The sequence below is a fragment of the Oxyura jamaicensis genome, chromosome 2 (genome assembly GCF_011077185.1).
Source record: "Oxyura jamaicensis isolate SHBP4307 breed ruddy duck chromosome 2, BPBGC_Ojam_1.0, whole genome shotgun sequence".
NCBI classification, from domain to species: domain Eukaryota; kingdom Metazoa; phylum Chordata; class Aves; order Anseriformes; family Anatidae; genus Oxyura; species Oxyura jamaicensis.
In genome coordinates this window covers 86,426,619-86,436,770 of record NC_048894.1, presented here as the reverse complement: position 1 = coordinate 86,436,770, position 10,152 = coordinate 86,426,619, and positions in this window count along the sequence as shown.

Sequence of the window (10,152 nt, the reverse complement as noted above, 5' to 3'; positions counted from 1 at the left end):
TCCCTTCCCTTCCCTTCCCTTCCCTTCCCTTCCCTTCCCTTCCCTTCTTTATTAAGAAGTTGATCAAAAAAATCCAGGCAGTGGCTTGTGAAAATTCCTACCAAATTCTTACAGATTGAGTTCTGTGCTGTAGGCTAAAATGTAATAAAAGATGAAATTTTCTAGGCTTCTGCTTTTAAACTTTGAATAGGTCTTATTATTATTATTTCTCTATTTACTGCTACTAGTAAAAAATTCTACTGGTAACTTTTCAGAGGAAATGATGTCTCTTTCATTTGGGATGATCCTCCACTTAAGCCTGTTACCCAGAATCGTTTTGATTAATAAATGTCACCAGTTAGAAATATTACTCAGTAGTGACTAAGACCTACAAGTCTATTTTCTCCTATTCCAAGTAAATGCTTTTATATGGTACCTCTTTCAGCTAGTAACTGGTTATCCTTGCAAATCTGATGTAGCCAATGAAATTTCTTACAAGAGCTTTCATGAAACAGCTTGTGCTCATGTATTTAATTCAATATTCTGAAGAAAAGCTTTTGACCTTATTTGTTTCAGCTATTTTTTTTCCCAAATAAAAGAAATAAGAGATGTGAGATTGACATAGGGAGTTTCAATGCTCTCAATATATTGCATTTCTTGCATACCAGTTATTTACAAGATATGGTGATTCATGCCAGAAGAAATTGCCCACTGGAGCCCTCCCAGCCCTCATCTGGAGCAGTTTGCAGCACACAGTCAGGCTGTAATAACAAGCAGTCACCATCTTTAGCGCCTTGGGTTTTGAACTGTGGAGGCTTACAGCTCCCATTTGTGTTTAGCCATTTGTGCTTAGTTAGCTGGGACATCTAGTTCGTGGCTAGCCCTCGTGCCAGAAGAAGTTACTGCTCTCAGCCATCCCAGTAAACCCAACAGGGAAGGATGACAATTGGAGGTACTGGTGTGGCTTGCCCACAGCAGAATGGATATAAATTAGTTGCAGTGAGGAATATAGATAGTTATGTAAGTTGATTTGTACAGGTTCATGATTTTTCTTCAATTCTGGAGAAAATTTATAGAGAGGGTGTGAAATCTAGAAGCTGTTTTCTGCAAGATATTCTGGTGCCAGCTACTCCAAGCATGCCATAACTTGGCATCTAACTGGGAAAAAAAGGGAGAAAACTCAGAAAGAATCAACAGAGAAAATGGTAAAGTATAGTGGGGGAACTTGATCGTATATAAAGATGCAAATAAACACGTGTCCATTGAAGTTGAAGGGCAATGATGATACCTGCTTAACATCATCTAAAAGCATGCGTTTAGCATTGATGGCATAAGATTAGAAAAAAAAAACTTACTTTCAACAAGGCCACAGAAACTTTGGGCTGGTATATCTACACCTATAGTGAAGGAGGAGGTAAAAAATAGGCTTTTAGTGACAAGGGAGGAGGTAACAGGTAATTTGTTCCCAGGTTCTGTGATTAGTCTGTTATTTTCTCAACATCCTCTAGTGTTTTTTTCATCAATTTTAATGATAAAATAAAAAGGTTTCACATTGCTTAATATGGCGTCTTACTATCTGTCATATGACAGTCTTAGAGTTGACTGAAAAAAAAGAAATATAATAATTAAAACACTGATATCAGAAGGTGCTCTAACATGAGATGTTTTGCATGAAAACAATGCAAGCAATCTCAAGATCAAATTTTCAGAAACTTGTGCTGTTACCTGCAAAAAGTATATGCTAATGCTCTATCTGCAAATGTCACAGAGCTTGCACACTCTGGGGCCTGCTATATCATAACTTAATTCCATTAAAAGTATTCCTCACATGCCTTTAAAAGTAGCGATAATACAACTCCCTAAATAGTTAGGATAGCACAAGCCACCCCTCTAGTGACCCCAAGGTAGGGGTAAGTTGTACCAGTGAAGGTAACCTTTTATCTGTGGAACGTTATCCCTCCACTTCGTGGGGAAAAATATATCTGTTAGGAATCTTACATACCGATGCTCTCTGCTTCACATGACCCACAAACTGGGGATGTCTTTCCCACAGCACGGCCAGCAGGGAGAGTTCTGCTGTCGGAAACGTTAACCAGGTTGGCTCAAGTGCTTTTGCTGTTTGTTCAAAGTAAAGCAGCTGAATGCCTAAAATTGGCTATGAGCTATCTGAAGTCTTTACATGCGAAAGAACTTCTTCATGGTGAGGGTGACGGAGCACTGGAACAGGCTGCCCAGGGAGGCTGTGGAGTCTCCTTCTCTGGAGATATTCAAGGCCCGTCTGGACGCCTTCCTGGGCAGCCTGCTCTGAGCAACCTGCTTTGGCAGGGGGGTTGGACCCGATGATCTCTCAAGGTCCCTTCCAACCCCTACAATTCTGTGATTCTGTGATTCTTCCTCCTGGAGAGTGGTGGAAGTGCTAGCAGAGGCTTACATGTGTCCCCAGGTGGGACAAGCACTCTCAGGGTGCACCTGTGTCCCTGGACTGAAGGGTACAGAGCCCTGGGCAGACAGGTTATATTGGGTCTGTTTCACCTGGTCCAGGAATTATACAGATTGCCCCAAATAATTCCAAGCACTTATGGTATACAAAGGTTTTACCACAAATTCTTGTCTGTTTTCTTCATTCCCTTAGCCACCTGCTCTGGCTGGTTGGTTGTGTTTAATAGGGAAAAAAAAAAAAAAAAAAGTATTTAACAGTGCTTAGCAGAGTGCCTTGTACAGGAGAGGACGAATATTTAATAGTAAGACGTGCATCTAGGACAGGCTTGACGAGGCTAAAAGAAGCCGTGCTCAGTATATATGAGGTTTAGAACTTCCTGGAGAAAAATTTACCCACAATAAATCCACTCAATTTCTAGTAACTTCAGTCTTCTCAAAGGAAAGTACCGCACCTGTAGTGTTGACTTGATCTTTTTAAGCCTGCCACCAGATGGAGATCTTTTCCCAAACAAGTCCACCCAGTTTCTTAAGGAAAGCCCAAGGGTAGTCAAAGTGGTTTCCTTCTTTTATCACTTAAAATCATCTAATATTAAAATCATCTATTATTAATGACTTGTTACTGGCACTTTATTAAGGATTTGGTGGACTTTGATTTTTATGGTGTTTTTATTTATTTATTTTTAAATGGGAGCTGTGGAAACCAGCCTGACATCAACTTGACAACAAAGACAGGATTTTTAAAAATTAATTTCAGCTTGTGTTAATTAATTACAGCCTGAGGGATTGGGCAAAGAGGTGAGAATCCTGATACATTTGTGCATTCGTGTTGAAACTCATCCTTGATCTTAGGATTTTAATAGTAGAACAAATGAACAGAAATCAGCAGCCTCCCGGGCTGGAGATCCTGAAGTGAATGCATTGAAGTTTAGCTACATAACAGGTACATAGCAGGAGCTGAATCCAATTAATTCAACAGTCTCAATTCATTTGAGTTTTGGTTGATAGCAAGTGGCATTTGTTGCTCTCTTCATGTCTCGCAAGTAAAAATCATTAGTGCTATCCTAATAGGCTTACACTTCTGGCAACACCACTGCACCAGCAGTGCAGGGACCTTCTCTTGACCCACTTGACAGAAATCCCAGAAGGGCCAGCCCCTTCGTGTTGGGTAATTAATTAGCTTGCTGGATGATCCCTCCAATTAAAGTATGATTGAGTTGTCTTGGCAGGGTAAGACGTGTCTGTTTGTGGTCGGCATTGTAGATAGTTTTCCTGACTAAAGAAACCACTTGTAAGATTAGTGAGTGTTGGAATTGGGCAGGATTCTCAGGAGCTGCTGAAAGTATCAGCCCTTTGAGCGTATTTTAAGTGAACCATGCTGATGTGATCCAAGATCATTAATCAAAAAAAATATATAAAACATTTATTTTAAAATAGATGGCTAATATTGCTTTGTCTTCCAGAGTCCTGCAGTTTCTCACTTCCCTGCTTTGTGGGTCAGATGCTTTGCAGCCAATTTACATCAATTCCTGGCACTGTTTTTAAAGGAAGCAAGGGGGAACAGTGAGAAGTCTCACTTTCTGCCAACAACAGGAAGTGTATGCTCTTTGAGTCAGACAGCTTGTTTCAGCGATGCCTTTTGTTGAACCAACAAGTTACTGGACGACGCATTTGATATAAAGTGTAGTGCTGCTTGGCAAATCCCTGGAAAGGCAACAGCACAGAGCAATGGCGTGGGGGGTCAGGCAGAAGGCTATTACAGCGCTCTTTTTTCGAAGCCAGCATTCACTTTAAAGACCAGTCATCCGAGGGAAGAGAGGAAATGGTAGCAACATCTCTCATGATCTGTCTGATGGGTCTGAATGTGCAGCTACTGAACTCTTGCTAGGGGTGACCACTGGGGCTCTTAGGCTGGTCAGCTCCTGGGCTGATACTGCTACGCAAGACAATACAACTTTCCTGCATGTTGGATGGAGAGATTTACTCTCCTGGGTCACATACTTAATTTTGGGGCCTAGAGCGGGCTAAGGAATTCTTTGAGGCCTATAAATTGGTTCTATATTTTTTTTAAAACTTCCATGGGAAAACTTTTTTTTTTTTTTTTTTTTTTTCATGATACATAGTTAAAAATGAAATTAATATGGGGCCAGCTGTAAAAAAGAAAAGGAATATAATCTCTTCTCTGAAATTTGCATCTTTGCAGGACCCATTTCCAGGCCTACCTTTTGTATGCTGATTATACATTGCACTTGTTCTGTGTTTTATTTTGTGTTTGTTTGTTTTCCATAGAAACACAGAATGGTTTGGGTTGGAAGGGACCTTAAAGATCACTCAGTTCCAGTTCCAACCCCCTGCCATGGGCAGGGACACCTCCCACTAGACCAGGTTGCTCCAACCCCATCCCACCTGGCCTTAAACACTTCCAGGGATGGGACATGCACATCTTCTCAGGGAAAAACAAAGATTTTTCCTTATCAGTGAAATAACACTTAAAAAAGCTAACTGCAAAAGCCAGTCTCTTGCATTTACCATTTACCTTCATTCCTTCCAGTGTTTTCCTGGTGCACAAGCAGGCATAGTCTAAAGAATACAAGAATGAGCAAAGTACATTTCTGAAGAAATTATTTTTAGTATTTTACTGTCCCCAAATTATCTTTATATTGTGTAAATCTACCATCCTCTTTCCACTGCCACCAACCCTCTGTTTGTGTTTCTCCTAGGTATATGCTTTGTAGCACATGCTAGTGAACTTGCCAAGGAGTGCTGTGGAGACACGTGCCCCCTGCGTGAGGAAGTGGGGTGTCCTGAGGCACACAGTTGAGACTGGCAGCAGATGGATGGTGTGGTACGGAACAGCAAAGAGACTTAGCCCTCTGTTCCCATGCACCTTTTGGAGAGGCTCTTCTCAGAGCTGTTAAATGATCCCGCCAGTTCTCATCGCACCACCAGCTTTAGCTTTCTAAAGATTAGTGCAACCTATGTGTTGAGTTCAGAGAAAAAGTAGGTAAGGATATAATATTCCAAGTTGTCTAAGTGGCCAGAGGCTTAGTACCAAATACATATGGCACAGTAGCATATAGAAAGGATGGCTTTTTGACTCAAATATTTATCTAATTACAAAGGAAATTAGGCAAGCAGTTTATTTAGGAGAAGCAGAACCAAAAGGAAAGCTCTCAGCTTTCCCCATGGGCAGTACTGTTTCTCCAGAGAAGCTGTGGTGATCCTGCAAAATTTGACAAGAAGGGTGTAACAAGTCCTTCCCTATTTTCTGGAAATCCCACCCTCTTTCCACATCTTATCTGAAGTTTCTATTTTGCACGTTGGTATTTGTGCAAAGTTTCCAGCAAGACTTCTGTTTTCTGCTGTAAAACTAGCCTGCTAAACTAAATCCATCATTTGCTTCCTTTTGTTTGGAGCATGATATTTTCACTTGGCCATTCCCCTGCTGGCTTTTTGTTTGTTGCTTTATTTGGCCTGAGATATTTGGGAGGCTAAATAGCATGGTTTTGCTTTATTTTTCCTCTTTTTTTTTTCTTTCCTTTTTTTTTTTTTTTTTCCTCAGCTTAGAAAAGCATCCCAACTGTTAAATTGGCTAATTGCTACAAATCTCTTTTTTTTTTTTTTGAGTAGCTCCCAATAACTCTGTAGTAAAGTTCATTACATGTCTATAAGAAAGCTGAGAAAAGGTCTGAAGTTCCATACATCAGCCAGAGAACCTGTTTTCCACTGTTGTTTTCCTCTTCATCTATGCATCATTTAAAGACATTTGCAAAGTAAATGTTGTCTGACTTCAGCAGTTGATCATGGAAAGGATTATATATCTTTGTATATCTGGGCAAAATATTCTGTAAATGTAGGTAGTGTAAGGACTGTCAGTAACAGAGAAGTGGGAAGAAAACTGACCACTGTTGGTTAAAAATATATAAATTAACTATTTTGAATTAGACACACATATAATACAGATATACAAACATACTTTGACCTAATTAAAGCCTGATTTGGATTCTTAAATTTAGGTCCTTTTTACAGCTCTTCAGAGTTCAGTGCAAGGGCCTGCGAATACAGATTTCTGAATTTACTACCCACGGAGAAGAAGCCTAGTTTGTGGCTGGAGAATAAGCAAGTGATAGAAGACCTGGCTACCAATCCTGATTTTGTCACTAACTTTTTGCATGATCTTGCGTAAGGAATTTAGGCTTTCTTTGCCACAATTTCCCTTTCAGAAAAGGGGGAAGGATTTAATAGTTTTAGAGTAATGCTTCCTTTTACCAACTTTTCATAAATTTTATCTTGGATTCTGGAAACCATAGCATAAGCTTAAAGATAATAGGATGAAATGGTATTTCTTTTTGCTTCTGAGTCATTAAAGAAAACTCCACTTATTTTAATTCCCCCTTCCAGTAAATTGGGCTAAATACCTCCTTTATTTGAATCAAAAATTGATATTCTCTGCAACTGTGTGTCTCCAAAGACTGGGATATTAAGAAATACCAATAGCAAATATTTTAAGGTTAACGACAAACCGAAAAGGATTGTTAAAAAGGATTTACACTATCTGACTCTCTGCTTTGTCAGGTATTGCAGAAAAAAAGGAAGTATGAATGTATTGTGAGAACACCTGCATTGGCTGTGTGGATTTTTTTTTATTTTTTTATTTTTGCAAGGGGAGGTTGAGAATTTGCTAATATCCAAACAAAAAGTAGTAAAGTAGTTTTACTTCACAAATTGATTTCACATTTAAGAGAGACCAAGGCAAGAGGCCGACCATTCCATAGTGTAAAAGATGTGCAACTATTAAGAATGGTAGAATCACTTATTTATTTATTTATTTATTTATTTTATTTTCCTGGAATGCACTGGTTTGGGCCTTTCTTAATTCTGTGGTAATAACCCTTATGGTAGTAATTTCTTTCTTCATCACTGCTGAACTTGATGTGTTAATTTTTCCACCTGATCTTCTACCACCCTTCATTTCCCTTCTGGTCTTCCTATTGCTTCTGGTACATTTGTCCCTACCTTCAATGACCAAATTATGATTCAGCCATCGAGAACTGTTATACAAAACTCAAACAGATGCCTACAGTCTCTTTTCTTCTGGTTTGGGCTTTGGACTTTTGTTGAAAATCCTCAATTTTACCTTTCTCAACCTATTGATAAGTGTATTTCACTGTCTCCCTAAAAGCACACTAGCGTTTCTTCTGTCTGCTGCTCTGCTGATCAGGATCCAGTCTTTGTTTAAAGGTCAGGTAAATGCAGTGTAGTTGTGGCTTAGGCAGAAGCAGAATACTGCAGATGCGTGAACTGCAAGGCATTTCAGTAGGGTGTACTCTGCATCAGCTTGATTATTTTCCCTCATTCGGGTTTACTGCTCCGGCTACTTCAACCGAATTCTCCTGACAGGTACTATCATAATATTAGGCAGTTTCAAACTGTTTTGTATCTCAGAGAGCTCGCAAAAGGCATGGTGAGACAGATGTTTCCAAAGCAGAAGTAATCATTCTGATTTGTACTAATATTTGATGAGTCCAAAAAAACCCCCACATACATGTGGAAGTGTGTCAAGTGCTTTTGCTACAGACTATGCAAATAAAATACCATACATATATATTATTAGGGTCTGTGTCAGCTTCGTGACTGGATGCAGTGCAAAAACAGCGAGTTTGTTGGTGGTTTGGAGTAGGACTTCTGAGATGGAGAGGTGAATCTTAAATGTGCAGTGCCAGAAAAATAAATGTAAAATTTGCATTACAGCTCATCTGTTAGCACCTGCAAGCATGTTTTTCAGGAAGTATTCACTTTGTCTTTTTCTCCAGCACAAAGCAGAAGGATCCTGTAGTCTCGCCCTTGGCTAAGCACAGGAATCTCTGTAAGATGACGGAGGCACTTTTTGTATTCTACTGTTATCAGTGAAACAAATCTGCCGTGTTTGAATCCATATTTGAACATCCCTGAATTTTAAGAGCTCTTTGGGTCTCTCCTTTAATTTTGATGGTGTACAAAGGCTGCAGTATTTGGTCCTCATCAGTGTAACAGGAACACTAAAGTAAAAGCTGTGGTCAAATAGACATTACTACAGCCGTTCAAAGAGAAAGAGAGGAAGAGGGGAAAAAGAAAATAAAACTCTCCTTCACTTTTAGTATATCATAGGTACATGTTAAGCTGCCCCCCAAATATTTATGTTGTGTTCTGAGTTGTTTTGGCTGCCGGGAGGCGAGGAGAGGAGAGGAGCTTGCCCATCTGGGGCTCTGGGTCTGTCTTTGCAGTAAGGAGCCTGCAAAGCTGGGGCTGCACCCTGGGCCTACATTGCACTCGCCTCCGGTCACAATGAAGTTCAGTGCATGCAACGAGGGGATACCAGCTCGGGAGGTTTTACTCTTTGTTCCTGGGGTGGCGTGAAGTTTACGGGCATTAAAGTGAACATGGGAGCCCGCTGAAATTAGTCACTAAAATTTTCACTGTCTTAAGAGAGATGAGTGTTTTGGCCCTGAAAGCTTCAGTACAGACTTGATGAGTCCCCCCTGCCCGCATCATAGTTTCCCTAGAAAATAGCTAAAAGCAACCTCGGGCAGACACTAGGTTCAAAATTAAAATTTAATCTGGTTGAACACTGAGTGGGAAACAAGAAGTGAAAACTGTCAACTGTGCCCAGATCCATTCAGATCACTTCTAGGGACAGTTTTGATACCAAATTATCCTTGTTATGCAAATTTCCTCACCAACCGGCTGGTTCCCAGTTATGCATGGGGAGAAGCGGTGGCCACATCTGCTTCCCGTTTTGCCGTTTCAGAGACGAGCCATCTGTTTGGCCTCATCCCGAACAGCCTGCTCGGTGCTGATTAACTTCCTCACCCTGCCAGCCCTGGGCTCACTGTCTGCTGCAAGGTGTAGATTTTTTTTTTTATTTTTTTTTTTCACTAACTGCTTATAAACCAGAACCTTCACTTCTCTCCCAAGGGACAGGAAGGCGTTGGTTTGTGTGATTTGCAGCCGCCACCCGCGGCAGAAACAGCGGCAGCTGCCCTCTATCACTCACATGCTTCATACGTGTGGTCGGGACAGATAAAATGGGAATTGTTCTGTGACCTGGGACCTTCTTTAAAGCAGTGAGGCCTTACTTTAAATAAATTAACAACCTGTAATGCTAACGGCTGAATTCAGCCAAACTCTCACTGCAATTAATAGGAGTCTCTCTGTTTTGGTGGGAGTGCAGTTCCAGCCACTCTCACTGCAGTCCCATTTTCTCTTGAGATGTGATGAACTCCTGCTCTCTGAGGCCCGGCTTTGTAATTCTCACTGCCGTCCACCTCATTTTTGGGGAAACTGTTATTTTTTAAAAAATTATTTTTTGCATACCTATCTTCTGGCAGCGGTGGCAGGATTTTGGGAACGTGCATGTGCACAGCTTCCAGTGATTTAGTTGAGAATCATGCGTTCAGCAGCCCTGAAATTTCAAAGCTGGAAAAAAAGATGGGCCAAAAATTAAAACTATGAAACTGGGATCATGGATCTCTTTTTAACATGAAGACTCCCGTTGGCTTTTACAGGCCAGGTCTCATGGATTTGGGTCTTTCTGTATGCATTAGGACCACAAGCTGATCTCACACACACCATTTTCCTTCCAGGCAGGCAGCAGATTGTGTTTCGTGACTGTGGATACAACCCAGTTGGCCCAGAGGATGCCCTTGAGTTTGACCCACAAGGCACAGGGGAACAGATTTTTTTAGAAACCAAACACTT